Here is a 27672-nt window from a genome sequence, read left to right as displayed (position 1 = left end):
GCGTGTCTTAAAATTCTAGATTCTCACCGGCTATAAATGAGATGTCCCCTTGCTTTGCAACCACATCAGCACTTGGTAGTACCAGACTTTGTAGCCATTTTCATAAGTGTGAAGTGGCATCCCATTGTGTTTTTAATGTGTATTTCTCTCACGGCAAACGGTGTTGAACAACTTCTTCTGTGCTTATTTGTCTTTGAGATATCCTATTTGGTGAAATAACCGTCCAAGTCTTTAGCCGTTTTCTAAGAGGACTGCTTGTTTTCTCACTGTTCCATGTAGACTATTCTTTATATATTCTGGGTACAATTTCTTTGTCCCATAAGTGATTTTCAGATCTTTTCTACTAGTCTATGGCTTGCCTCTTTATTCTCTTAACAGTGTCTTTAACAGAGTAAACCGTTTAAACTATTCTGAAGTCTAACTTAACATTTGTTTGTTCTTTTATGGATTGTGCTTTTGGAATCACACCTAAGAATCCTTCACTTGGCTCTACGTCACAAAGATCTTTTATGGATTCTTTTAAGAGTTTTGTGGTCACCTGCATTATTATCTTTAGAGGCTATAATCCATTTTGAGTTGATTCGTGTGTAAGATGTGAAGTGCGGTTTATTTATTTTTGTCTGTGGATGCCCAAATTGTCCCCAAACCATTTGTTGAAAAATATATCTTTTCTCTATTGAATTGCTTTTGCATGTTCGTTTAGGATGAGCTGAGCATAGTTGTGTGGCTCTGTTTCTAGTTTCTTCATTCTGTTCCATGGATCTAGATGCCTATCCCTCCACCAGTGCTATACTGCAAAGCTTATGGTAACTATAAAGTTAGATTTATTTTTTAATATTTAAATTCAATTAGCCAACTTCTAGTACATTATCAATTTCAGATGTAGTGATCAAGATTCCATCAGCTGCATATAACACCCAGTGCTCGTCACATCAGTTAGTGCCCATCACCCAGTTGTCCCATCCCTGCCCTCACCCACCTCCCCTCCAGCAACCCTCAGTTTGTTTCCTAGAGTTAAGAGGCTTTCATGGTTTTTCTCCCTCTCTGATGACTTCCCATTCAGTTTTCCCTCCCTTCCCCTCCATTCCTATGCCTTGTTTCTTATATTCCAAATATGAGTGAAACCATATGATAATTGTCTTTCTCTGACTGACCTATGAAAGCTCAGCATAATCCCCTCCAGTTCCACCCACATCAGTGTAGATGGTGGGTTTTCATCCTTTCTGATGGCTGAGTAATACTCCATTGTATATATGGACCACATGTTCTTTATCCATTCATCTGTCGATGGACATCTTGGCTCTTTCCATAGAAAGGGGAACCCTACTACACTGTTGGTGGGAATGCAAGTGGATGCAGCCACTCTGGAAAACGGTATGGAGGTTCCTCAAGAAGTTAAAAATAAAGCTATCCTTAAGTTAGTTTTAAAATCAAGTAGTGTTATTTCTCCAATTTTACTCCTTTTATTCAAGATGATTTTAGGTATTCTAGGTCTTTTGTCTTTCTTTTTTTTTTCTTTTTAAAAATTTATTTATTTGACAGACAGAGATCACAAGTAGGCAGAAAGGCAGGCAGAGAGAGAGGGGGAAGCAGGCTCCCTGCTGAGCAGAGAGCCCGATATGGGGCTCGATCCCAGGACCCCGGGACCATGATCCAAGCCAATGGCTGAGGCTTTAACCCACTGAGACACTCAGGCATTCCTCTTTTGTTTTTTCATGTAAATTTTCGGTTATGGGTTGTCCATATCTAAAAAAATTCTCCTTTGATTGGATAGGAATTACATTAAATCTATAGATCAGTTTGGGAAGAACTGACATTTTTACTTTGTCACGTTTTCCAATACATGATCATAGCGTGTTTCTCTATTGAAGGCATTCCTTACTACCGTCTTCAAATTTTCTTCAAAATTTTTTACAAGTGTTTTTTAGTTTTCAGCTTCTAATAGAGATCCTGTACATATTTTGTTAGATTTATACCTAACCTAAAACATCAAGTTTTTCAGTATTGTGTTTTTAGATTTTAAAATTTTTTAAAAGATATTATTTATTTGGATAGAGAGAGGGAGAGAAAGAGCGAGGGAGCTCAAGCAGGGGAAAGAACAGAGGGAGAGGGAGAAGCAGGCTCCCTACCGAGCAGGGCAGAACCTTGGGATCATGACCTGATCTGAAGGCAGACACCTAACCAACTGAGCCATTCAGGGGTCCTCAGTATTGTGTTTTGAATTTGGGTTTGTAATTATTCATTGCTAGAATACAGAAATAGATTTTTCTTTTCTGTTGACTTGGTATCCAGCAAGATTGCTAAGAGTTCCAGAAGCTCCTCTGTAGAGTCACTGGGATTTTGTTTTTGCAATGTCCTTAGTGAATGCCTGGGTGGCTCAGTGGGTTAAAGCCTCAGTGGGTTAAAGCCTCTGTCTTCGGCTCGGGTCATGGTCCAAGGGTCCCGGGATCGAGGCCCACATCAGGGTCTCTCTGCTCAGTGGGGAGCCTGCTTCCTCCTCTCTCTCTCTGCCTGCCTCTCTGCCTACTTGTGATCTCTGTCTGTCAAATAAATAAATAAAATCTTTAAAAAATATGTCTTAGCAGATTACAGAGGTTTATTACACACAGTTTGGATTCAAGAAAACTTCACTTGGGGGCGTCTGGGCAGTATAATCAGTTAAGCTTCCAACTCTTGGTCTTGGCTCAGGTTATGATCTCAGGGTCCTCAGATCAAGCCCCACGCTGGCTCCTCAGTCAGCGTGCATTGTGCTGGAGACTTTCTTTCCCTCTGCCCCTCCTCCCTGTGCTCTCTCTAGAATAAATAAATAAAATCTTAATAAAAAAAGAGAAGACTTCATTTGAAGACATGGTTTTAGTCCTCACGGAATGACTTTGAGTAAGTAACTCGATTTTCAGATATCAGTTTCCTCATCTAAAAAAATGGGAGTGGTCCAAAATATTCCAGTTTCTACATATATTTCAGAGATCCTTGTAATTCAATGAGGTAAATGCTATTGTCTCAATTCTGCAAATGAGGAGCCCCTGGCCTAGAGGTTGGTTGATGGCTTTGCTCTAGACTATGCTATTAGTAACAGGCCAAGCGGAGACTATTATCTAAGTTACCCTTAACTGGATTCTAAAGCCTGTGTGTGTAGCTATTTAAATATAGGAAGTTCTAAGAGGTGGGATAAAGAAGCTAACAAAGAGTAGTGGGACCACAGAGGAGGGATGAGAGGGACCATGCACTACAAGACTATATTCTAGCCCTTGAGAGAAAAGAACTACCTGCTAGGAGAAGCTTGTTGATTTATTGCAATTATATTATAAATGGGATCATTAACGGTGGGGCCATATGGAGACAACTTACTGCATTTAGACATACCATCAATGTATTTTTTTTTAATTTTTATTTATTTATTTGTCAGAGAGAGAGAGAGAGAGAGAGAACAAGAAGGGGGCGTGGCAGGCAAAGGGAAAACCAGGCTCCGCATTAAGCAAGGAGCCCAATGTGGGCCTCGGTCCCAGGACCCTGGGACCATAACCTGAGCTGAAGGCAGACACTTCACTGACTGAGCCACCCAAGCATCCCAAAGCCTTTTAAGGGTCAGGGATAGAACGGGATTTTTTTTTTTTTTAAGATTTTATTTATTTATTTATTTGACAGAGAGATTACAAGTAGGCAGAGAGGCAGGCAGAGAGAGAGAGAGAGAGGGAAGCAGGCTCCCCGCTGAGCAGAGAGCCCGATGCGGGGCTCGATCCCAGGACCCTGAGATCACGACCTGAGCCAAAGGCAGCAGCTTAACCCACTGAGCCACCGGGGTGCCCCTAGAATGGGATTTTTAATTAGATAAATAGTTTTCTCCAAACGAGTCCTAGTCATCTCTACTGAAGTGAAATGATCACAGGTACAACTATCAAGAAGAAAGAGGATAAAAATGTCATTCTTCCTTTGAGAAATAGCTACGGGAACTAATTTAAGAGACATTTTAGTCACCTTTTTCTTTTCCCACATTATAAAAATAAGGAGAAACCACAAAGGAAACATCAGTTGAGTGAATAACGGATGCTGCCAACAACTCCATGAAGTCGAGGCTAGTCTCATCTTGAAGATAAGGCTGGAAGAGGTAAATGAACTTTGTTTCTAGTGGAACAGCCAGTAAACCGCAGACTTGGTACCCAAGTGCTTCCGCAGACTCACACTGTCCAACGCCGCAAGCTGCCTCTCAAAGAATAAACAGCAGTTCTGATTTTGATTCTGAGGAGTCAATTACCAATATTTCAAAGGAATTCTATAACGGCTACACTGTTTGGCAACATTACTACTGACAGAGCCAACGAATCATTAACATCTCTAACCGGGTGGTTGTAACTGTTCCTGCCATGGTTGTCTTGTCCGCTTTCCATCCAGAGTTTTGGATTAAATATTCATTCACCATTAAAATATTAATGCAGCCCCACTGTTTCTGTAACAAATATTAATTTCTTATGGCATTTCCAGGCAATGCATAAGTTATACATTTCATATCCCTCAGGAAACTGCTCGCTTTCTGGCCCCTTTTGTGCATGGTTCTGTCCATTCCTCTTGGGCTCAGGGGTCTGGTAGGAGCAGGAGGGGAGAGGAAATCGATCTGTAAACCGAGCACTTGCCCACTCACTGCTTCCCTTCCTTCTCAGGCTGTGTTGTTTGCGGTCTAGGGGACATTCTAACCAGTAACTCAGGAAGCCAGGAGACAAAGCGAAGGAAGATCACCATGCTTAGAACTCATGGTGTAAATCAAACTTCTGCAAATCACTGAGGATTGGGATTTTCAGCATGGACCGTTTCATCCTCTTTCATCATTCCAACCTCACTCACTTCTCCTCTCTTCAGACATGGGTCTATCCCTTCCTTGCCAGCTTTTAACTATTTTCTGATTACAGGGACACTGTATTCACATTTTGGGGTGAGGGGAGGAATTCATACTGAGAAAGGGCACTACTTACAGTCTCAAAAAACTTTCTTTGCAAATATGGTGCTCAGATATATCTGGTGGTGATTACTGGAATGGAGAGTGCATGGCCCACTACAGACCCACTAATCAGAATCTGGACTGAGATGTGTGTTTAAGACTTAGGAAATTACAACACATTCCAAAGCCTGAGCGGCTTCAGTTTAAGGACTGGGTTAACTAGGCTTTGATTTCAGACAGACTTGTATTTGAATTTTGGCTCCACTCCCTAGTCACTCTGGGATTCTGGGCAAGTTGCCTTTGTAGTTTCCCTATCGATAGAAATGGAGATAATAATACTTAACTTCAGTCAAGGTGCTACAGAAATTCACCTCCAAAAGTTTCCTCCCACCCCTTTGGTTTTTAAATTGTTATTGTGTTAAAGCTGTTTAAAATAACAAAATGCTTCCAAATACAAGTTTTGATAATTGGAAGAGATGTTGTGGATAGAACACTTAGCATCGTGCATGGCACACAGTGAGTGTTCAATAACTAATATCTATTGGTTGCATTGATAGTATCAAAATCATAAGCGAATTAAGCTGGCCAACCCCCGTCTGTACACAGGAAAAGGATACCAGCTAAGCCTGTTTCACTTTTTCGCCATCAGGGCAGAGGTGTCCTCAGGATCAGAGGAAATCACAAGTAGCCATAAAAAATTTCAAAGGTAGAAATGAAGTTCATGGCAGCCTAACAGGAGGTCTGCAACATGTTCTCGTATAAGGATTTTGGTTTTCATAGTTAATTTGTACTGGGGAGCAGAGAGAGTTTTTTTGTTTTGTTTTGTTTTGTTTTGTTTTGTTTTCTTTCTGGCAGGCCTTGAGGGGGGCCCAATTTATTGGGCAGTTAGTCGTGACTGTCCCGGGTCCCCATATGCTGCTCCTCACCCAGCTCTCCCCACCAGCCCATCTCAGAAGCAGAGCTCACTGGGCTTTGCTGCTCCATCCCAACACCACCAGGCTTCATCTAGGGCTTTCGAGGGACAAGTCTTAGCACGAAAGAATTCTAGAACTTTAGGATCAAATATACCTGGGCAGAAATCTTGACTCTATACTTGACTAGCTGATTAGAACTAGACAAGTCTTTTAACCTCTCAAATCCTTAGTTTCTACCCATTAAAGATAGGGTTCATAGTCTCCTTTAAGTTATAAAGTTTAAGAGAAAAGATGTATGAAAACAAAACAAAACAGAATAAAACAAACAAGAGAAGATATATGCAAAACATTGTCCTAATAGTCATACTTTCGTCCTACTATTATTTTTAATTCTTTTCCTCTGGTCTATACTTTAAAGATTTTTATCTTCCTTTCAAAACTTGCCAAATAACTGCTATAACTCATCTTTTACTCTTCATATTGTTTCTTGCTCCCCTCTGCCCACACCCCTTAACTTATCTACTTCTCTGGGTAGAGAGAGAGTCAAGCAGGGGGAGCACAAAGTTAAATATTCCCTTGGGGTCAGAGCTGCACTGAACAAAACTTCATCATCACTTATATGTCTGCTTTCTTCAAAAGCTGCAATCATCAACAACCCCCTCCCTTTCCAAATCAGTAGCTGTTTAGAAGATTTAATTGTTATTAAGTGCAATTGGAGTTCTAATATGCCGTGACTACAAAATCACATTGTTCCAACCTCAGGTGTGTAGATAGAAATGTAATGTTCGGAGCAAGGGAAAGACTGGTTCTGTCCTCATTCTTGCCAGTCAACCCGCAGCTGGAGTGGAGTGTCCAGTTCCGGGTATCCCACTTTGATCGCAATACAGACCTATAGCAGTGTATTAAGGAGAGAACAATCTTGAGAGTAAGGAGATAAGAGCAGGTGAAAGGAAAATTTGGACCATGAAACATGGGATAAAATGATGATGGATGGACTAAGATGTAATTACTGGCTTCAAAAATTTAAAGGGAAATTTGGGATTTAGCATACTCTGTGGAACTGCAAATGGGTGAAATTAGAGTCACTGAATAAGTTTCACAGGGCTATATGGGTTGAATATGTAAGAAACAATTTTCTAACAACAGGGCTGTCCTAAAATGGAATTAGCTATCCCGCTAAGTAGTAAGCTCCCATTTCTGCACATCTCCTAGCAAACAATGGAGGGAGGGAGGTTATCCATATCAATCTTTTAGTGTAGGTGCTACTTAAAAATCTTCAAAAAATGCCTGAAATTCTAGGAATAAATCACAGAGATATACCATACAATGAGGACACTTCTCAAAGTGTGTTCCTCAGAAAAGACCTGTTTTAATGTAAGGGTTCCACAATCAAATAACTTTGAGAAATGTTTACTTAGCTTGGTTAAATATCTTCCCAGAGGACTTATTTAGTTAATGAATATTGTAAATCTCCAAAAATGTACAGACTTTATAAAGTAAATCTCCAAAAATGTACAGACTTTATAAAGTGTTCCCCAAAGTCATTTGGTCATAGAATCCTTTGATTTATTGTGCAGTGTTTCCTAGTGGAACACCTCATAATACCCGTTTTCGGCAAACCCTGCCTATAATGAAGAAGTAGAGTGGGCTTTGGAGCATAACAGAAAAGTGTTCAAATCCTGGCTCTGCCATTTGCTAACCATGTATCTTTCGACCAGTTACATTCATTCTTGGGTCCACCTCATGTGTAATATCTGCAAGGTTTGAAAGATACTGAGCTTAACACTTGCCAACATCATCATCATCATCATCGTCAATATTCTCGACAGGATCTGGTAGGGTTCTGCTTCTAAAATAGTCTTTAGTTATTTAAGAATTAATATAGTAAAGTGTTCATGACATTAGCCTTTGGAGGTGAATTTGGCAGTAGATTTAATTTGAACATATGTATGCGCCCCAACTCTTCCAAAACTCTTCAAGGAAGCTACCTTCAAAAGTATTTGCACAGGGGCGCCTGGGTGGCTCAGTGGGTTAAGCCTCTGCCTTCGGCTCGGGTCATGATCTCAGGGTCCTGGGATCGGGCACCGCATCGGGCTCTCTGCTCAGTGGGGAGCTTGCTCCCCCCTCTCTCTGTGCCTGCCTCTCTGCCTACTTGTGATCTCTCTGTCAAATAAGTAAATAAATAAATAAATAAATAAAAGTATTTGCACATATGCACAGATATTCCAGTACACTGGAGCATTCTGTGTAACAGTCCGATCCGAAGACGACAAATGACCTGAATGTCTATCCCTGAAGGACTTGTCATTAAAATGAAAGAGAATAAAACAAAACAAAACTTTCTACTGTGCAATTGGATGTGGTCATTAAAAAGAATGATAGGTCAGTTGACATGAAAAGACTCTTCATGGCTGATTCTAGTGCCTGTAGCATAGTGCCTGGATCATTGTAGGTGATCACAAGATATTTTTGAAATACAATGAGTTGACATACTAACATATGTCTGAGTAAAAAGAGTAAGTTGCAAAAACAATAGCGTATATATTTTTATGGTTGTGTAAATATATCATATGCCTATATGGAAGTGCAGACATGTTTATATATACACACGCACGCACACACACACACACACATAATAATAAAGCATACAGATATATATGATTATCAGTAGCTGAGGATCCTTGACACTGGAAACCTTACTTAACCTTGGCCCCAAATTACTCTTAATATTGAAAAGACTTCCTGTGACATCTGCAGGTTTCAGGACTTTCCCCCTTAGATTCTTCCCCATATCCATGTTTCCATGCTGCTTCCATTACAGCTCATTTGAAAGTGATGCCAAACTGAATCCTTTTTGCTGCATCTCTAAGAATTATCTCACATCCAAGTCTTTTCTTAATTTTGTTGACACTGCTGAAGGTTTGTAGAGTTTTTCTTAAGCATCTAGGGTGGCATCAAAACAGCTATGGCCTCCTGACATCTTGCTGGCTTCCCCATCACTTCCTTCCTCTTCATCCTGCCCTCTCCTCTCCCTTTCTCTACCTCCAGAGTAACAATGTAACTCTTGTGTTTATTCCCTCCAAAACCCTTCTTACCATAACTAGGGCTCTTGTTTTCTTGCTTAGGAGCTCATTTTCTAACTGAAATTCATATTCACAAACAAATGCCCTTCATACAATGAATTCCATTGGATGCATTTTTTCCCCATCTAGTTAAATTATAAATTACAGACAAAAGCATCTATATCATTAAGAGTCCCGATCTTCAAAGTATGAGCTTGTAGAGATTGAGGTATATAGTTGGGTAAGTAATTTCACATTTTCGTGACTGTATCTATTACTTGAATTTTCTTATAGAGTATGTTTTATGTTTGTAATCAAATGAAGAAAGGAGATACACATCTCGGTTCACTATTTCCACCATCTGAATAGAAGGACATGAGACAAGTGAGAAACTGAACCCACGTGGTGATAAAGTACAACAGAGTAAGAGGAGAGACCAACCTAAATGGGGGCCTGACTCTGCTCCAACCCCAAGGATTGGAGAAGGGGAGCTTAAATCTTCTTGGGTGATCTAGCACAGACATATAAGCAGCCCAAAGCCGGCATTTCTATATTAAGCAGATGGCGTGTCCTGAGAGCAAAAGCCCTTCACTTAGTCATGAGAAAAGTATGTTGTTCCAATGGAGTCCCGGCTAGTACTGTGGATCTACACCTGTAAGTGAGAGCTCTGCTGAGAAGCTTGTCAGCAACTCTCCATTATGCTAAGTAGCTGTGGAAGCACCAGATACCTGGCTGCTGAGATAATAACACGATGGCATTTCAACATTTTAGGGCTGTGACTAATCTTTGTTTCCTTCTCTTTTCTCATGCTTGAAACTGAATACTTCTCTTTCTTTGCAGGAGTTGATTTTCCATAGCAAATGTTACTAATTGATAGCCCTGAGGATGTGAAGTGTTATTTTTCTTGGCGGCCCAATATGTCCATAGGGATGCAATTTCGCTTTACATCTTGCTCTGGCCTTGGAGGTTCATGGGTCAGTGAAGAAGGAAGAAAAATCAGAATAAATACTAGATATGATAACAATGGCAGCTAAAATTTGAGTGGTAGGTGCTAAGGTCAGCAACAAAGAATTTCACATGCAAGATCTGATTCAACCTTTTCCAAGAGTCTCTAAGATGTGCCATCTTTTGTGCTCATTGTCCAGATGAAGAAACTGAGGCTCAAGTAGATGAATCTGCCCAAGGTGGGTGATACAATGGGACTGTCTCATCCAAATAAGTCCTGAGGAAAGCTCTTTACTAAGTGACTGAAAACCATGAAGTTTCATAACTCGAAGGATGCTTGGGAGGAGTGCAAACGCCTTATATTACAGATGGTAAGCTGATAGAATAATTGTTGGGAGAGTGACTTCACAGGAGTGAGCTGTGACGGGGCCAGGAACTTCTACCTAGTACATCTCTGCTGCTCTAGTGTATAACAGTTGGTCCAAAAAGAGGGAATCCTCAAGCTACCTCATTTAGCCCCACCAATATCCACACATATCAACCCCGAGCATCTACAGTGAGTTTCTCAAAAGACAACTTCTATCAGGACAGCCCTCCACCTTCTAGGAAGAACCATTGTTTGTTCCCCCAATGAGACTGCTCAAGTGGGTCAGACAGACAGGAAGCGTGCTGGCTCGGTGGCATCTGATTTGAGAATGGGAACAGATTGCTGGCATATTCTGAAAAGCCCATTAAATTTCACTAAATTATTCAGTCCCTTCCTTGTTCCTTCACAGAGTGATCTGTCTTCTATGATTCCATTCAGTTCTTTTCCAATTCTCCAATCTCAAGTGGAAAGTCATGCTTTACAAGTGCTCCTGCACAGCTGAGTGTGGAAGGAAATGCCTTGATCAGATAAGCTTTGGTCCCCTCTTTTCTTATGCCAGCACAGGCACTGGGGTACACAGGTAGCTGGGTTGGGGTGAAAGCACCAGTGCCAGGGAATGTGCATCAGAGTTCCTTCCTGGGTTGGTATTTTAACCCCTTTATTGAAGTATGATTTACAGTTTTCCTATCACTAACTTCACAGACTTGGGCATGCCACTTTGGCCCTCTGAGTTCAAGGTCTTCACCTCCAGCTTTCCAAAGGAGTTACAACTTTAATTTGTGTGGGTGTTGAGATGGCTAAGTAGAAAGAAAGAAATGCAAACGTGCTTGTAAACAGAGAAGCACAAGATGAATCCAGCAAAGATGTTGATTCACATCTTATTAGAACACTGCAGAGGATGAAACACTGGAGGGAAGAATCTTCTGATTTGTCTGATTTGTCTTTAACTTTTGTGGACTTTTAATACATCTCAGAACATAAGAAAGCTCTAAGACATGTAAAATTGACTTTAAAGAATTGTATATCATAAAGTCTTGAACCAACTCCTCTTCTTAACTTCATAGTCAATGCTCCTATGTTTACTATTCAGAAATGGGTCCCACGCGAGTCTAGACATGAAGATCTCATTGTTTCATTTCCCTAGATTTTTTTGGATACCAATTACTTTCCAAGGTTACCATTCTAGCTCATATGTACCTTTGTATAAGGGAAAAGAAAAGATACTTAAGGGGCCCAAATATGTCATAAATGTTTCAAATGACCACTGTGACCTAAGAGGGTTATCCTAGAACCAGGTACATAAAACAAAAAGGGTTTAGATCTCTGGTTGACAAATAAGGAATGAGTAATAGAGACATAAAAGTGATGAAGATCTAATAGGGGAGGGTTGGGCAATCATGACTAGTATGACTCATTCTTACCGTGTTTATATTTGTTAACAACAACAACAACAACAACAGTAACCCTGTGAAGTGGCTTCTATGTGTCAGAGCTCTAATTCCATCATCTCATTTAATTGTCCTAAGAAACCTGTGTTGTGAAGGTTAGCACTTGTAGGGGATGAAGAAACTGAAAATAAACTGTATATAAAATTTACTCAAGATCTCGAATAAAGGAAGGGATAGAAACTTGACTAGAAACCAGGACAGCTTAAATAAAAGCACTCTCCTATACAACACAACAGTGTTTTCCCTGAGATGGACAGACGCAAGCCTTCTGTTTCGGAATTGTGCCTGGCGTACATCTGATGACCATTAGATATTCCCTGATCCTACTCAGTTAGCATAGCTGGACAACAGACCAGAAAGCTGGAGAAATGTATGAAACTTCAGAATAGATCAGTTTGACAGAGCCATTGCCGGCCTATAAATCATAAATCCTGAGTTTTCTTCCTGCCTTAAACATCACTGTATTGTGTGACCTTGAGCAAGCTGCTAACCCTCTCCGTGCCTTGGTGGTGATGTCTGTGAATGGGGACTATTGTACCTGTTTCACGTTTCTATCAGGATGGTTCCAGAAATTCAATGAGATGTCAGGACAAGTACTTAGCACTACAAAGACCTTGTTATTACTATTGCTCTCCATGACTAAGCATAAAGGTTTATGGTATCTCTTTCTGAAAAATAACTTGTAATAAACTCACATAAGCAAAGGCCTGGGAGGACTGTGGGCAAAGACATGAACAGAGGGGAGTGGGAGGTGTGTGGGTGAGCAAGATGAGTAATACGGGCGCTGCGGGGCTTGAGAAGTATTACAGGAGTTCATGGGAGGCTGAATTCAACCCAGGATAATAAGTCTGTGGGGTGAACTGGAGGTGAGACAGGTGAGCCCCAGAAGTGGGTATTGGGAGAAGTCAGAGTTGGGAATGATTGACTCACTGTCTCACTCTGGATCCATCTCCTGGAACCACAAAGCAGGTGTTAATCCGGCAGAATAGCCAGGGGCAGAAGAAAAATAAGTTCATTTAATGGGTTGTTTACTGGGCACCTACTAAGTGCATGAGAATGGGAAGACAGTTAAGAGTTGCAATTATAAAGAGAACAGTTGTTAGGACAACATGATATATTGAAAAATGATTAAAACAGTCTGGAATAAATTAAGAATTTAATGAATGGTGTGATGATAGTTGTGTTCATTCAGTGTGCAGAAAATGGGGAATGTAGAGATGTATAACACCCTGCCTTTAAGAAGTTTGCAATAGGTGGGACCAGAACTAAAGCAGGTTAGGAAAGACTTGAGAGCAGAAGAAAGAAAGTGGGAACTGTGTTAGACTGATTGCAAAAATGTTTCTGAGGTCCCACAACTTCCTCTCCCAACAGCTTTTGTGATGCTCCTTGAGAGTTTCCCCCATCAAGAGGTGGAGTCTATTTTGCCAACCCATACATTTAAGACAGCCTGGGGACTGTGCCAATAGAATGTGGCAAAAGAGACCTTGTGCCAGTTTCAACCTTAGGCCCAAGAGGCCTTGAACATTTAGAGTTTCTCCCTTGGATCCTTGTCGGCTTCCATGAAGGCAGACCCACCCTAGCTAGTTGGATGCTGAAAGACACACAGTCAAGTCACCTTTTTGCCCAAGCCCACAGTTAGCAAACTGCCAAACAATCAGCTAAGCTGTTCTAGACTAGCCAGCCCCAGCTGACCCACCAGTAGGCTATTAACACAAAAGTGAGCACACCTGAGATTATCTAAGCCGGGCCACATCAGAACTTCGTAGTAGATCTAAAGACTTGTGAGCCATGACGTGTTGTTTATGTTTTGAGTCATTAAGTTTTTGGGTGGTAAGGTATGCAAATGATACAAGAAGCCAAACTCATGTACTACCTACCATCTTCTCCTGTAACTGTCACAACTGGTCTGTGAGGTTTTGCGTCACTTCCTTTAGAGATGAGAAAAGGCAGATTGAGTGAGGTAAGAAGTAACTCACCCAAGGCCACATGGCTAGAATTGGTAAAGACAGGATTTGACAAAGTGCTGGACTTCAAATCCTGTATACATCTCACTTGGTCGTATTACCTTAAGATGAGGAAGTTGGCTTATGGGTTGATCAGGGTGGCTGCCTTTGAGAGAAGAATGGACAGTAGGCGAGACAGGAGGAAAGTTCACTCCCCACCCAGGGGTGGGGCTCCTTAAAGGTAGGCACCAAAGTCTGAGCAAGAGAACACCAGGAGTGAAACCACAAAGGTCAAATGGGATGATTCCAAATGGGATGATTCTTGTCTAACCTCCTTAAACCATGAAAGAAAGGAAAAGTTGATCACCAACCAGAAACATGTCAGGAGACAGGAAGGATTTCAGGAAGAAAGAGTGACACAGGTGAGGGCCCCAGACATGGTGAATCAATAGTCCATCCAAAATAAATAAGTAAATAGATAAACTGACCTTAGATTGGAAAGAGGCGAAACAGTGAAAAGTTAGAATATCATAGCGAAACTTAGGCCAGCACAAAATTTCCAGTAATCCTCATCCCACCTTCCAAAGAGAAAGAAATTTGAAAGAGAAGTCTGCAAAGAGTATTTCAATGATCAGAGCACAGGAAAACCTGTGTCTTAATACTCTTAATGCTCTGAAATACTTCATCACCTCTTTCATTACCTTTTGTTCAAGACTCTTTCTCTTGCTTTGTAAGTAGAGAAATTCCCTAAGATTGTCTCCTTAGGACGAATGTAACTTATGCTCACTAAATAATTCTGATCACATGGTAGGATGAGCCTTCTGGGCACACGGTAAGATCATACTTCCAATCTCTCTTGTGCTCAAGTGGAACAGGAGAAGGTCTAGCCAGTGAATTATAAAGATAAATAATAGGTATCTCTACCATGCCAGGACATTTAGTAGATGGACTTGGAGCCCACAAGAGCTCTCTTTTCCTGATCTTTCCCTCCCTCTCATGCAGAGACAAACACCATTAAAAATGGTGGCTGTACCACCAATCTGGCTCCCTGAGTGACAACATTTAGTAAGTTGCCCCTGCCAACTGATGAGGGATAAGCAATTAAAAACAAACAAACAAACAAAACTTTTGTTATTATTAACCACTGAGAGAAGCAGGTTAGTCCTTAATGCAGCAAAATCTAGTTGTTTTGATTAATGGAGCCCTCTTCTCTTTGCTAGACTAGATTGTAATTTCTCAGAGTGTGTGGTCTGGAACACTAGTTCTGAGAGTTTGTCTGTTAAAAGGATTCTATGGTGAACAAACTCTGGAAAACACTACCTAATCTATCCTTATCTTTATTTATTTATTTTTTTTCATTTTACCATTATTTACTTTTTTTTTTAATCATTTTTAAAAATTTATTTTCAGCATAACAGTATTCATTGTTTTTGTACCACACCCAGTGCTCCATGCAATCCGTGCCCTCTCCAATACCCACCACCTGGTTCCCCCAACCTCCCACCCCCCCACCTCTTCGAACAATGAGAGACTAGGGACTCTGAAAAAAAATATCCTTATCTTTAAAAAGCTCAACACACACTTTGGAGCAAGTTGAAATTTACCACTCTAGACCCTACCTTTGGCAAACCCATCTATTTTTAAGGTCTCAAATGCCACAGATAAGCAGCTTACTTCTAAATGTATAACTCCTACATCCTAGAGATCCTCACAGAGAATGGCATTTCATATTCAATATGGCAGATCACCAATTCATGATTTTCCTATAATTCAATCTGTTCCTTTTGTTCACCACGATTCTTCTTAGATATTAAGTCACCTCCTATTTTTTGTATATGTACACACTTAAAAGCTCTCTGAGGTCATGGGATTTATCTAGTTCATCACTATCTACACCCACATGAAGCACAAAGACTGGCACAGAGCAGATGCTAATAATGTTTGTTAAATGACTGGCACCTTAGAAACTTGAAGGTGTTTATTATGTGTTTTGAAATGTGACACTAACACAAAAATATAGGCTTTGGAGCTCAAGAAAGTTAGGGATGAATTTCACCTCCCCCATTCATATCTTGTAAATTTATATTTAATTTACCTGAGTTTCAAACTTATGTGTAAAATGAAGAATATTGTACCACATACTGTTGTGGTGAATATTACATAAAGGGCACTTTATAGCCTCAGCAAGCATGAAAAAGACACTAGGAATTTTTTGAGCTCTTTTATTTTTCCTCCTGAACAAGTCACATTATTGCCAACATTTAAGTCTTGTTGATAAAATTTGAGTTGGTAATTCTCTGGGAAGGCCCTGTAAGCTCTACAGAGGTGGTCCTCAACCTATCTTGATTACGATTCCATTTCCTAAATGCTTTCTGGCTCTATGCACATCTTTCTCTCTCCATAGTGTATCTACCTTCTTTCTAGCCACCATTGTCCATCACTCACCTGGATCACCATGGCCGTTTCCTAACTGTTCTTTAGCCTTTAGTCTTTTTAGTAACTCCATATTGCTCACAGAGTGGTCCTCCAAAATGAAAGCTATCACTCTCCTCCTCAAAACCTTGACAAGCACTCCACCGATCTTACAATAATAGACCAGGCTCCCTCCCTGGCTAGACTCACTAGAAAGGTCCTTCAGATTTGTGCCCATTCTCACCATTTTAGCCTCACATCCTACCAGTGTCTCCTTTAAATCCAATGCTTTCACTGCACTGAACTATTTCTGGTTAGGCAAACAGCTTCTCCTCACTCTCCTAACCATACTTTTCCCAATGTGAGTCTCTGCCTAGGGCAATATATCATAGCCCCTCACCTGGCTCAGTCTAATTCACCATTTGAGATTCAGTGGATATATTAACCTGTCAAGGAAACCTTCCCTGGCCTTAGTCTCAGGGCCAGAGCCATTTACTCTTCCCAATTACCTGTAAGGTAGGTATCATTTTAATTAAATTTCACAGATAAAAGGGCAAAGGCTCAGAGAGGTTGAGTCACTTTCCAAAGGTTCCACAGTAAAGAAGCAGGGAAGCCAGAACAAAAATGTCAGCAGCATGATTCCAGAGCCGTACTCTACTGTTTATTTCATTATACTGTCTCCTCAAAAATGAACTTGTACTGAGGGTTGCCGGGGGGAGGAGGTAGGGAGAGGGTAGTTGGGTTATGGACATTGGGGAGGGTATGTGCTATGGTGATGCTGTAAAGTGTGTAAACCTGGTGATTCACAGACCTGTACCCCTGGGGATAATAATTCATTATATGTTAATAAAAAATTTTAAAATAATGAACTTGTACTAAGTATCTCCTTCATATCTATCACTGAACTAGATCCTTTATGGCATTTTTACCTTTAACCACCCCCCCATCGCCTCTGGGGGTAGACATGTTTATTCATGCTAAAATTCATTTTCAGAGAAAAGAATCAACTTGTTAAGGTTCCCCTTAAACTTCTCTGCTTTCTTTCACTGGGCTACTTCTTCCAGAACTCCCTAGTCTTCCTCTTCCTCCTACTGATCTGGCAGGAAGTTTTCCTAATCTTTCTCTGATGGCCTCTCCAAATGATTTTCAAAACTCACAGAATTATGCCTCTTTGGAAGCTCATCTTACTATTCACTCACTTAATAAACCCTTACTGAGAATCTACAACATATGGGCTCTGTTTAGGCATGGTGTAGGGTCACAGGTGTAACAAAATCCCTGTCCTCATGCAGCTCACATTCTACAGGGAGAGAGACAAGAAGTAAATGCACCAAGACTTCACACAAGTAAAGTAAGATGAGGTGAGGGCTACAGAGAAAAATAAAGCAGGACAAAGGGATGGGGAGTGATGGCAGATGACCTTTGAATAGAATGGTTCAGGAAGTCCCCTGGAGGGCCTGACAGTAAAGTCACTCCTCAAAAGAAATCCGTGAGACAAAGGGCTTCCTTTTCTCTCCTCTCCCCAGTGTCTTTTAACACCACATTCACACCCATGCACAAGCCACCTTCATACTTATACACACACATATATGTGCATCTCTCTCTCTCTCTCTCTCACACACATACACACACACACACACACACACACACACACATCCTACCTTCCTCCTCCAGCCCTATCAGTCTTGGCTGCTTTTGTATTCACAACATGAGTCTACCAGTTCTCCACTCAACTGTTCTCTCACAAAGTTGTTTTACAAGATCAGTGTTGGAAAGCACTACCCAAAAAACTCATTAAGATGCAGATCACTGGGACACAACGCAGGATACCCCAAACCAGCAGGACTGTGGTGGGACCCAGGAATTGCACTGTTAAGATGATGGATGCAGTGTCAGGAGGCCTGTTTCTCACAGTTCAGAAGAGTTCTACCTCTGACTCCTCAGAAAGAAAGAATCCTCTTCGACAGCAGTGGCATGGGTCAAATGACTTTCAAGTCAGTAAGACGTAGATACACTCTTATTCAGGTTCCATAAGCCTTGCTTATCTGATCTGTAAAATGGGAAACTGACACCCTCTTCATTGGGTTGATGAAAAGATTAAATGAGATATACATGAAGCACGTGATATTAAGCCTTGAGGGGACCTCACCAAGTGCTAATTAGTCCCTCTTTCATCTCTCTCATGGTATTGTCTAATGGATTCCACTCCTACCCCTCCAGGGACCCTAAAGCTCAGGAGCCCCTCATATTCTCTTTGCAGTTTGAAAATCACTGAGAAGAGTGAGAGTCAAGAGAGAATGGCTTGCCCCAGTTATGCAGAAATCTAGTTTCTGAACCAGAATAAGAACTGAGGTCACTTAACTCCCAGGTATTCTTTTCGTTACTTAGTCATCTCTGTTCTCCGTTCCAGAGTTATGCTTCCCTGATTTCACAAGGAAAATGGGGTCCAGAGGCTGTTCTATTTAGAGCTTCACAGTGGAGTGAATATAGGTTAGGTCTCTTCAATCAGACTGCCTGGGTCAAACCTCTGTCTCCATCATCTAGTTATCTAGTGGCTGGGTGGCCTTGGCCAATATATATTGTTATATACATTTACATTTTTAACATAGTTTTATTTTATATGTAATTTTTTTTATACATATGTATTTATGGAGATGTTAACTTGAGCAGTATAGTTCAGAAATTGTATAGCAGTATAGCCTAGAAGATTGTTATATATTTTGGGGATGTTAAGCAGTATAGCCTAGAAATTTTCACCACAAACACCAAATTTCAATCCCCTATTCATGAGTTCTGTGACTTTGGACAAGTGTCCAAACTTCTTAATCCTCAGTTTCCTCCATGTCTAAAATGAGGGTCATGATATATATCTGCTTCTTAGTGTGTGTGCATGCGTGTGTGCGTGTGTGTGTGTGTGTGTGTTAGATCAGTTAATTCATGTTTAACATATAGCACCATACCTGGCATATAGATTTTGCATAAGAGTTGATATCCCCGTGTCATATATCTCTATCAGAGTTTGACAGAATGATACACCATCTAAACTAATACTTTGCCAGTGCAAAAGTTACCTGAACAACAGCCCTGGTAAGAAGTTGATTGTTTAAGGGCACCTGGTGGCTCAGTTAGTTAAGCATCTGCCTTTGGCTCAGGTCATGATCTCAGGGTCCTGGAATCGAGCCTTGCATCAGGTTCCCTGCTGCATGGTGACTATGTTTCTCCCTCTCCCTCTGTGCACACACACACACACACACTCTCTCTCTCAAATGAAAAAATAAAATCCTTTAAAAATTTTTTTTAAATAAATTGATTTTTTATTTAATAAGTGCCAGGAGCTGCAAAATCAATACCTTGCTAGGTAGTAACTGGTAACAATTTTTTTTTCCTAGATAGAAATGCAAACCTCTGCTTCAGAAATTAAAAAATAAATAGTTTTATGCTCCAGGGTCTCTATCATTTTGATTGGGCAATGCTTTCTTACATAGTGTCTGTTTTCTATTTGATGATACCTACTTCAGGATCCTGTTGGCTGTAGGAAAATTAGTAATAGTGTAGTTTTTCTTCTCTCCTTTCTTTTTCTCCCATTCCTCCTTTTTCTTCTTCTTGGGTTTGGAGTGTTAAGAATTTACTTAGGGTTTAATGAAACACAGACTTCAAAGTAACAGAAGCAGTTGGCCAGTTTTCCGGTGAGACACTGAATTCACCAACTTTTCCAGGTTTTTTTGGTACAAATGGATGCTTGCCTTGTCAAACCGCATAAATATACCATACAGGCACTATTTAGAATCCAAATCTTCATGAAACGAAGCATAGACACTGCGGTTCATAATAAAATTTAGAGAGTTAGGTATGTATGATTCTCCTTTTCTTAACAATCCTATCCAATCAGTATTTATGTTCCTGGTTTACTCAGTGAAGGAAGCTGAATATAATAGTGTCCTGGGAGGTATAAGGGATTTAGAGACAAAGAGAACTCAGTTCAATTCCCATGCTCTTATTTATTTCATGGCTGGGTAATTTTGGGGAAATTCCTTAAGCTCTTTGAGCTTTATGTTTCTTAATTTTTCAATAGAAACATGCCTGTCTACTTCACAGGATCATCATGAGCAGTCAATACGTAAGATCCATAAAGTGCATGACATTGTGCTGGCCCAGAATAAGTACTCCAAGGATGCTGGTTTCCTGCTTTCTTGCCTTCTGACTTTCAGAAAATCTCAGAAGTGTCTTTTTCTTTTTCTCATGTCCAAAACTAATGAAATGGGAAGGATTAAGGTAAATGAGCTTCTACAGCAATATCATAGGTAAAGGCCTACTAGAAAAACAAGCACAAAAATAAATAAAAGCTTTTTCAGAAAGGAGATTGGATGTGGGGAGATGGAAGGATTTTTGAAGGGGGAGATGGAGGGGAGAAAACCAGAATGGGGGGAATACAGAGATATGAAGATGAGATGGTTTAAGCCATCTATGAGGACTGGCTGGCAGTTGGGGGAGCTGGATTTGAAGGTGGGTATAGGATAACTGAGGCTGAAAAGCTAGACTTGGGGATGGGTGGAGGCACTAATGTGACCCCAAAAAGGGATGACTAAGCTGTCAGTGGGTAATGACATGTCTGTATCTAAACATAAAACATTAAAAAAAAAATCAAAATAGGTGTTTGATGACTCAAACCTAGGGAGAGATTCCTCAAACATTGGTGAGAACAAAAACACCAAGGAAGGAAGAATATTTTTGGGAAGATTAATTATGTTTGAATCACTTTTAAAACAATTTTTTATTGCTATAAAACAGCCTCACAATTCAGCGTTCTTCTGGCAAACAGCATCTCCACCAGGAAACACCCATGGATTTCTGTGCCTCACACTGAGTTCCATCTGTTGCCATGTTACTCAATGGCAAATGACACCCATATTTTCCCTTGTGAAAAATACATTTATTTTGGGGGCTGTAAAAAAGCAGATTTCTTCTGGTTTATTTGATTTCATTAAGGGACAGTCACGGTTAACTCTAAATATTTGAAATCGATTGATTCACTCAACCACTGCTACAGTATTTTCATTGAAAAGAGACACAGAGAGAAAAGATGTCACTCTTTTGAATAGGTGGCAAACCACTTACAACAGAGCAGATCATGTGTCTGCAGAGGAAGGCAACATGGGGGTTAGGTGTCAATAATTTTCTGTTCTTCTGTGCTCTTAGTCGGAGTCTGGTTTTGTGACCTTTGAGAAGCTAGACTGTGCACGTGTTCAGAAGGGCACAGATTATGGAGAAACGCTGGCTCAAGTTAAATTTCCAACTTGACCACTTACCAGGTACACAAACTGGGGGTCTGCTCTGACCATCAGTGTCTTCATCTGAAATGTTTTAATAATATTGACCACCTGTGTTACCAGGTATGAGGAACTTTGGACAAAACACTTCCTTAGCTATCAAGTCCACAGACAATGCTCATACGAGACTAGTTTTCTTTTGCTCCTAATTTTTCTGGATTTTTTTAAACTGAAGAATGAAGGTAGTAGTTCCTTGCTAGTTCTAGAGATTTGTAAAACTCAAATAAATAAATATTTTTGCATACAGGGGAGAAGCCTTACAAATTATAATGGTATTCCTATTTAAAAATGTCCTTACTCTGGCATACTGTGGTGTTAAATGAATGAAAAGGAAGATAAGGACATAAAAACTATGGTGCACTTATTAAGTGCCAGGTGCATTTATTAGTTGTATAAGTCAGGGCAAGTAAAACTAGTTGCTGTAATAAGCAATCCCCAAATAATTATTGTATATGCTATATATACTGTTCTTACCACAGCTGAGTGTGACTTTTCTCCTACAGAATGGCATCCTTCATCTCAAACCTCCTCTAGAAACTCAGAGTCTACCACTGAATCTTTTTATATACAGCAGGTAACTAGGGAAAAATTAGTGAGTAGCAGGTTCTGAGATCCCAAGCTGGAAAGGACCTTCATCACAAATGTCCTATTCTTTTGTTTAGATTTAAGCATCAATGCCTTTACTTACATTTTAACAGGGCTGGAAGACTACTTTTGTTTGCAGAAGAAAAATGAAACATTTTGCTGAACACATCACTTTTCCTGTGCTATATTATCTCCTTTAATCTTCACAAAATGTTGTAAGAGAGGGCTTATCATGCATACTTTACAAATGAGATAACTGAGACTGAGCGCTCTTAAGTCACTTGCCCAAAGTCACACAGTTCTCAAGAGACAAGCTTGTGTTCCTCATATTAACTTGAATTACCCATGCTTTGAATTGGAAGCACAAACCGATGAACTTGGAGGGAGGTCAATTTTGATACTCAAGTTGGGTTGATGGGCTGAGGATCACCCAAAGAAAAAAGTATTTATGGATGTGAATGCTATACTTTCAATGTCTCAGATCCAACAACCCCAAATAAATACTATAATAAATCATTTTCTCCAGAAATAAATCTTCAGCAGAATAACAGTGTGTGAGAAATACTGAACTCTCTTATGTACCCAGAACCGACCTAGAGATAACAGAGTATGTACAGCACACAAATATAGTTCCTGGCCCCCAGGGTCTTGGCGGAGTGGAGAAAACAAGACAAATGCTTGTTTAATGCTTAACAAAAATGGCATCATTAGAATAAAGGAACATAGTTACAGAAGTTTATTTCAGCTATTTTTCAAAGAGATTGGACCTTGAGGTGAGAATGTCTGGATTTAAAACTCTGTTTACCCACTTATTAGGTGTGTGATTTTGGGTGACTTGTTTCTACTCTCTAAGTCCCAGTTTCCTCATCTGTAAAAGGGGAAGCTTAAGAACAAATTACATAATAGGGTCATGAAAGGATAAGAAGTTTAGGTACATATGGAAATATACAGAGAAATAGCTATCTATCCTAGATATACAAAGAGATATCTATATATATCTATATATTTATATAGAGAGATATAGGTACATATATATATATAGAGAGAGAGAGAGAGAGAGAAAGAGAGAGAGAGAGATATCTATTTATCTTCTATCTATAGAGTTTGGGTTAAGACAGATGTCAAGGAAATATTCTCTGTGTTCTTCCCTTCATGTAATACTATAGAAATAACAGAAGGTATTTCCACTTATTCCACAGCTGTCTACTATGCCCCACTTGATGTGGTAGGTACCATATGTATTATTCTGTTAATTCTCACAAGCCTCTTCTTGGAGAGGTAAAGTCATGTGCCTGACATCACATCAAAATGCTAGAGTTGCAATTACAATTCTGGTTCTCTGATTCCAAATCCACAAATACCATTCAGCATTGTACTTTGCCGATATAGGTCATCTGGTCCATTATTAGTTGTGCTTTGATTTTTTTTTTCTACATCCATATTTAGACATGGAAAGTCTTTCCTTGAATATTTCTGGTGTTAGAAAACTCACAACTTTCTCCAAATGTTATAGCATTTATCAGGCAGCTCCCTGGTTAGAAATTTCTGCTGGAGAACTTTCCTTTCATATAACTCTTGTCTACTAGTCATAGTCCTCTGGGGTTCACAGAGAACAAGTCCGCTTCTTTTGCCTTGAGGTTGCAACTTGAACATTTAAATACATTTATGATGAGGCTTAAGTTGTTTTTTCCCCCCCTTTAGCAAACTATTCTCAGTTTCTTCAACCTCTCTATGACATGTAACCCACCATACAGTGACCCCCAGGTAGTTTCCAATTTGTTAATAGCTTTCTAAAAGTGCTGTGATCAGAAGCAGAGGTGGTTTCCAGTTAGAGCCAGAATACTGAACAGTGGACTCTGTCCTGGACTTGGCATTCTCATTCATAAGAGCCTGATCCCATTAGTTTTCTTGGCAGCATTATCCTGCCATTGGAGTAAGCTTTCCTTACAGTCATCTTATATCCCTAAGCTGGTGAATTACAAAATGCTGGGTCTAAAAGAAATCTCAAAGATAATTTTTGAGAGAGGGAAAACTGAGGTCTAGTCACGTAGTCCAGTGGGTAGAAGGACCGTCTATAAATTCTTCCCATCTACCCACCCAACCATCCATTCAACAAATATTTCTTGAGTTCCCACTGCATGTATGTCCCTGTGCTGAATGCTGGGTGTACAGTGAAATACAGAACAGAAATGCTCCCTGTCCTCATGGAGCTAACAGTCTAGAACAGGAACCAGACTCTAGGCAAGTAATCTCAAGTAAAGCATACTACGGTCTGTGTTGAAGACAACAGAAGAAAAGTTTAGGGTTTTGTGAAGGAGGATAAGTGACCTGATTTAGTTCAGAGATAAGCACCATGTACCACTAATTCAAAGCTTTTTTTTTTAACGGTCCAATACCACTCACTTTTGCCATTCATTTCTTTCTGTGCGGTTAAATAAAGATGGCCACACATTCTATGACATTCCTCCCACCAAGGCATCATGTGATTTCCCTCCCCTGGAATCTGGAGTGGTCTGTGAGTGCTTTCATCAATGGGATACAGTGAAAGTAAAGCTATACTAGTGCCAAGACTAGCCTCGCAGACGACTGTCAGATGATGCCTTGGTCTCTTGGATCTCTGAGCTGCCATATAAGAAGTTTAACTACTCTGCAGGAGAGATCATACAGGAAAGACTTGAGATTTCACAAAGAGAGGGAGAGGAACCTAGCAGAGCCCAGCCTTCAGAACTCCCACCAGCTTGTCCTGCAGATTAGACCAGCCATCCCTTGAACACCATCAAGTGACCCTAAGTGATGCCACATGGGGAAGGACTTCCCAGCTGAGCCCTGCAAAATTTTTGACCCACAAAATGATGAGAAGTAATAGAAGAGTTGTTTGTTAAGCCTTGGTGGGGGGTAGATTCACATGCAGGAATATATAACCAGAACATTGTATTTCCCCTGCATTCTTTCCCCTTTGGAAAGTTTTGTTATTTCAGCACCCGGGAATTCACATGAATTTACTCCCAAAATATGCATTTCACACCTATTCCAGAGGTACTGGGGATATAGATATGGAATAAAGAATATAGGACATGATTTTTTTAAGATTTTATTTATTTATTTGAGAGAGAGAGAGAGAGAGAGCACACGTGAGAACCCACGCATGAGCATGGGGAGGGGCTGATGGGGAGAGAGAGGATCTCTAGCAGACTTTGTGCTAGGTGCAGAGCCTGATGCAGGGCTCCATGCCAGGCTTGATCTGACGACCCTGAGATCATGACCTGAGCTAAAACCAATAGTCAGATGCTTAACCGACTGAATCACACAGGCACCCTAAGAATATAGGACATTATTAAGAATACAAGTCTTAAGGGCAGACCATGATTCGGATCCTGTTTCTGCCACTTAATCAGCTGACTCATATTAAGAACATTTCTTAACCTTTCTGAGCCTCCTTTGAATCACCTTTGATGTGCAGATAAAAATGCCTAACTTTGCAAGTTTGTTGTGCATAATAAAATACATGTGAAAATCTTGCTTTAGCTTTCTGGTATATAATGAGAGCTCAGTGCTGTGGCTCTGGTTAAATCATCATTTCAAAACATAATCCTTAGCCTTCAGAATTTTACTTACTCGTGAAATTACTGAATAATAAGAGAGACAGAAAGGATCAGTGAGAGCAATGAACAACCATGACAGCGGAAAGAATAGGACCCCCTGTAGCAGGGTGTAATGAAAGATATCCAGTCCAGTCTTGGGGAGAATGATGAGAGAGGACTACCCAATGCAGATGGCATGGAACCTTAGACATGAAGGGTGAGCAGCAGCTACCCAGTGGAAGGTGAAAGGCTGCCCAGGGAAACATGTGCTAAACTCCAAAGGAAGAAAAGCAATTGAGAAGCTAGTAAACAGCAGGCAGCTTTTCCCAGCTAGAGTGAAGTATTCTTGTTGATTAATATTTTGTTGAACTTGACCCAGGGGATCTTCTGGGACCCAACACTAGTCCAGTCCCATCCAATTTCCATCCCAGAAACCCAAGAAGCATTATGAATTGCCCTCCTTTAGATTGTTGTTGGAAATGTAAAGCAAAACTACGTTTGATTCCAATGCTCTGAGAACAACCATTCAAAATTTCCCCTTGGACACAATCACAAATCTCCACAGAAAATGAGGTATTAAAAATACTGTGCAGAAAACACTCACTATAAAAGACATCAAACAAGGAGGTAGAACACCAAGTACACGAGGTAATAAAACAGTCTGAATTTAAGTATATACACACACATACATAATTACAAATCCCAGAGAGTACATGGAAGTGTGTGTGTGTGTGTGTGTGCGTGTGTGTGTGTGTAATTACACATCCTAGCATTTGATCACAGTGTTTTATATTTGGCATTATAAAAGCAAAAGAATTTTTCAAAGGAGAACTTAGAGTCTGAGAATTAAACATAATCTGAATGTATAAAGCCAATAGTAAGTTTTAAACAGATGTCTAGACACAACTGAAGAAATGGTAAAACAGAAAATACATTTTACAAAATCTCTCAGAATGCAGCACAACAATTCAAAGACTGAGAAAATAGGCAAGCGATGTTGTGAGGTAGGGAGCCTGTATGGTTTGGTCGGATGGAAGGCATGTCTCTGTGATGCTCTCCTGACAGGTTTAACTCTGTAGGTGAGCCCTTTGGTAGCCCCTCCCACCCCGCCCCTGGCTTCATTATGCTGCCGTGTTCTTTATGCAAGTAATACCTCCCTTCTTTGGCCATTCTTCTTACCTCACACTGCCTTTACTGCTCGCCCAATCCATCCTTCCTGCCAAAATGCAGCAGGCCCATTGGAGAGTCCAAGAAATATTCCAACACTGCAAGGAATAATACATGTCCTAAGAGGCACACCAGCACATTTCTGGAATATTCTGAATGACACAGAGCTATAAATCTTTAACTTCAAAGTGTCCCCTGTTCTCTCTTTCCACTTAAAAACATATTTTTTAGCATAGTTACTTTGTCCAAGTTAAAAGTGATCCAAGTAAATCGTCCTGTCTCTTTCAACCTGCCAGGATCCACAGACAACCTCGACCATCGAATTAAACATTTGGTCATCCTGCAGTTAAAGTTATTTCTGGAGTTGTAATACTTTAAATCATTTTTATAAGAATTTATGAGCACTTAAACCAAGGTACTGTCTGTAGCCATACTTTATGGGCAACATAAATGATTGTGGGTCTTTCTTTTCTTTCCCTCTCTGTTCATCTTACACACACAAACAAATCATATATCATCACCAAAGATGTCTAGTACATAGTAAATTTTCTTTGCCTGATGCTGTAGGTAGGAGATGGATGTTGGAAAGGATGCTGCTGTAGTACAGGATGGATGAGAGCAAGAAAGGATTTTGCTATCTCTTGCAGGAGTAAGTATTGTTTAGTTGCATGAAAATCCACAAACTGGTTTGTTTTTGTTTTGTTTTGTTTTATTTTATGGACAGTGTGAGTGGTTTTATTATAATTGCCACTTTCCCAAGGTGGAATATCTCTAAGAATCAAACAAGTTGCGAACTGTGGCACTTGGAGGGCTGTTATGGGCTGAACTGTGCCCCATGCCAGTCCATGGGTTGAAGTCATCACCCCTAGGATCTCAGAATGTGACAGTCTTTAGAGGTAGGTGACATAGGTAACCCAGATCCTGTATGACTGGTGTTCTTATACAACAAGGTTAGGACACAGAAAACACATTGACACACAACCGTGTCCAG

The sequence above is a fragment of the Lontra canadensis genome, unplaced genomic scaffold, assembly GCF_010015895.1.
Source record: "Lontra canadensis isolate GAN:19392208 unplaced genomic scaffold, GSC_riverotter_1.0 scaffold30, whole genome shotgun sequence".
NCBI lineage: Eukaryota > Metazoa > Chordata > Mammalia > Carnivora > Mustelidae > Lontra > Lontra canadensis.
This window is presented reverse-complemented; position numbering follows the sequence as displayed.